The 4,013-nt window shown below is 36.7% G+C and overlaps 1 protein-coding gene across 1 annotated transcript in view; it reads left to right on the forward strand.

The window, feature by feature from the left end:
• Positions 1–968: 968 nt before the first annotated feature.
• Positions 969–4,013, forward strand: part of LOC112075857 (ephrin type-A receptor 5-like) — a gene marked incomplete at its 3' end in the record, with an annotated part of 88,821 nt that continues 85,776 nt past the window's right edge. The window contains exon 1 of the mRNA XM_024142784.2: positions 969–1,238. The remainder of the gene's footprint in view (positions 1,239–4,013) is intronic.

The following is a 4,013-nucleotide window of genomic DNA, read 5'->3' on the forward strand; positions in this document are numbered from 1 at the left end:
GTGGGTATATTCTCTGTTGTTTAACATCAAAAGGCACATTTTTCATTGACACATTGCCTAGGATGTTTAACATCCTCTGTCATGCAATTATGAATGATACCAAACAATGAATTAAGAGCCCTTGTTATCTATTTTGATGTCAATACAGTCTGTTATCTGAAGGTCAGTATACCAACATAAATATAGTTGCATCATTATATGACATAAGTCTTTTGTAATGATTAATAATTCAACAAAGAGTAATATGGTCCTAATTTTACAAGTGAAATAGTAAACTCCAAAGTTCATGTCTGTGGTTGAACCAGAATCAAAGGAGACGTTGTGTATGGCAATTCTTTTTTTAAGCCCTGGAAGCAGCCATTCACCAGACTTTCAAGTTTAATAATGTCAAAATGCCTTGGGAATTTTCCCAGAGGTGGATTTGGCGCATGTGCACTTGCTCAAAAACAACACAGACTTTGCAGACCAGACATTTTTTGGTTGCATGTAACTTATTATTTAGACATTTTTTTGGAATTACATACCGGCCTGAACGGCAGTAGTGATGATAGTTGCTCAGCGAAACTCCATTATTTGGTGAGTACCGAATGAACGTATTTTGACATTATTACGCTTGAAAAGCCGGCGAAAGCCAAGTTGAATGGCTGCTTCCTTGGTTTAAAGGAGATTTTGCCATATTCAACGTCTCCTTTAAAGCCGTATTCTGGTTCAGTCTGTGGTGTTTGGTGCGCGATATTAAGGGTCATTCGTGTACTGTTTGATAGAGGGTAACGGGCTGTAGTGCTCTTTGTGTGTGTAGTGTTGGAGCGGAGAGCCTCTATGCCCATTGGAGTCTCCCTCTGCTCTGAAGTTCACTCCGCCCCCGCGTGCTTCAGGCTGGCGGCGCTGTGCAGTTCTCCTCTCCTCCTCTCATCTGCCTCTCCAAATTCAGCGCGCTCCACTTCTCCTCTCTCTAGCCGTGTGCCTGCGTACAGACGGACCTACCGACCGCGTAAAACACGCTTTTATCTCTCAATAGACGGACAATAAGGACACAGATGTCTCCACTATTYACATTAGGAGCGTTTCCGCACTGAACTGAATTACCGGTACATTCATCACGCCTTCGATTTGTCACCATTTTTAAATGAAAAAAATGACATTGGCGTGGAATTGTGGTGGACGGTTTTACTTGAAAGTGTGGACGTGCTTTTTCAGCCTTGCAGTGCTCAGGACTCTCTCTATACCTGCTAATGAAGGTAAGTGGACATAGTTAAAACATGTATTTATAATGTGTCAATACATTTGATTGTTATTCACCTTTGATTACCTTTCCATGAAGGCAATCATTACCTTTAAACAAGGCTGATGCCCGACACTGATAAAGATACCAGTTGGCAAAAGAGCATTGATTGCGAGACGCGCAACGCAATTGACATGTCAGCCAGAGGCTGGTTTTACTCATTATGAACGTTYTACATTTTGTGTAGATTAGACATCTAACTAACATTTTGCCTTAAACATGGTTTGTAAATAGGCTTGGTCTCAGTGTTATTGATGCGAAGGAAGAGTGAGTCTCTCTCAGACATTGTTACAGCACTAAACGACCATTTCATTCCGGATCAATACCAGTGTGACAACTTCTTGACACCGTGTTAGATATTCTATATCCCAAATAGATATTGTATTTAGTCGAGCCTTACAGAGCTGTACAAATATACTAGTCTAGTTTAAGTGCTGTGAAAGTTCAGCTATTTTCCCCATGTTTCCAACCGTCTTGTTGGTTGACCGGCAGACTGTGCGTGAACAGCATTTAAATATCCTGTGATAAATTATGCCATTACCACCTTATCATGTCATTATCCTACCAGACAGACATGAGGTCAGCTCGACTAGTTATGACATTGTCCGGTTGTGAAGTTCCCCTTATTTAGGCTACTATGAATTTGATATAGATTTGGGACATTCGGTAATGGCCAGGGGAAAGTTCCAAAATGWCCTGTTTGTGACAGGAACTATGGTATTTGAAATCCTATGGACTTAATTATAAAAACGTTCATACAAACGTAATGAGACGTCATCAATGTCACATGTAGACATATCATATATGAGCCCTCCTCTCTCTCTACCACACATGCGGACACTATTTGTGATCAATTATAGTCAAAATAGAGTCTCAGGAGATTCTCTTTTAAATTTAGTTATAGTATTTTGACCTCTAAACATACAGTTCATTTCTTGACATTCTGTGCATTATATTTCTTGACATTCCGTCCATTATATTTCTTGACATTCCGTCCATTATATTTCTTGACATTCCGTCCATTATATTTCTTGACATTCCCGTCTCATTATATTCTGACATTCTGTCCATTATAATTTCTTGACATTCCGTCCAATTATAATTTCTTGACATTCCGTCCATTATATTTCTTGACATTCCGTCATTATATTTCTTGACATTCCGTCCATTATATTTCTTGACATTCCGTCCATTATATTTCTTGACATTCGTCCATTATATTTCTTGACATTCCGTCCATTAATATTTCTTGACATTCCGTCCATTATATTTTGACATTTCCGTCCATTATATTTCTTGACATTCTCCATTATATTTCTTGACATTCCGTCCATTATATTTCTTGACATTCTGTCCATTATATTTCTTGACATTCTGTCCATTATATTTCTTGACATTCCGTCCATTATATTTCTTGACATTCCGTCCATTTAATTTTTTGTACATTCTGTCCATTATTTTTGCTTGACATTCCGTCCATTATATTTCTTGACATTCCGTCCATTATATTTCTTGACATTCCGTCCATTATATTTCTTGACATTCCGTCATTATATTTCTTGACATCTCCATTATAATTGCTTGACATTTCTGTGCATTATATTTCTTGACATTCCTGTCCATTTATATTTCTTGACATTCCGTCCATTATATTTCTTGACATTCCGTCCATTATATTTCTTGACATTCCGTCCATTATATTTTCTTGACATTCCGTCCATTATATTTCTTGACAATTCCGTCCATTATATTTCTTGACATTCCGTCCATTATATTTCTTGACATTCCGTCCATTATATTTCTTGACATTCCTGTCATTATATTTCTTGACATTCCGTCCATTATATTTCTTGACATTCCGTCCATTATATTTCTTGACATTCGTCCATTATTATTTCTTGACATTCCGTCCATTATATTTCTTGACATTCCGTCCATTATATTTCTTGACATTCCGTCCATTATATTTTCTTGACATTCCGTCCATTATATTTTCTTGACATTCCGTCCATTATATTTCTTGACATTCCGTCCATTATATTTCTTGACATTCCGTCCATTATATTTCTTGACATTCCGTCCATTATTTTCTTGACATTCCGTCCATTATATTTCTTGACATTCTGTCCATTATATTTCTTGACATTCTGTCCATTAATATTTCTTGACATTCCGTCCATTATATTTCTTGACATTCCGTCCATTTATATTTCTTGGACATTCCGTCCATTATATTTCTTGACATTCCGTCCTTTATATTTCTTGACATCTGTCCATTATATTTCTTGACATTCTGTCCATTATATTTCTTGACATTCCGTCCATTATATTTCTTGACATTCCGTCCATTATATTTCTTGACATTCCGTCCATTATATTTCTTGACATTCCGTCCATTATATTTCTTGACATTCCGTCCATTATATTTCTTGACATTCTGTCCATTATATTTCTTGACATCTGTCCTTATATTTCTTGACATTCCGTCCATTTAATTTCTTGACATTCCGTCCATTATATTTCTTGACATTCCGTCATATATTCTTGACATTCCGTCCATTATATTTCTTGACATTCCGTCCATTAATTATTCTTGAACATTCCGTCCATTATATTTCTTGACATTCCGTCCATTTATTTTCTTGACATTCTGTCCATTATATTTCTTGACATTCCGTCCATTATATTTCTTGACATTCCGTCCATATAATTTCTTGACATTCCGTCCTTA

The sequence above is a fragment of the Salvelinus sp. IW2-2015 genome, unplaced genomic scaffold (assembly GCF_002910315.2).
Source record: "Salvelinus sp. IW2-2015 unplaced genomic scaffold, ASM291031v2 Un_scaffold3440, whole genome shotgun sequence".
Classification (NCBI taxonomy): Eukaryota; Metazoa; Chordata; class Actinopteri; order Salmoniformes; family Salmonidae; genus Salvelinus; species Salvelinus sp. IW2-2015.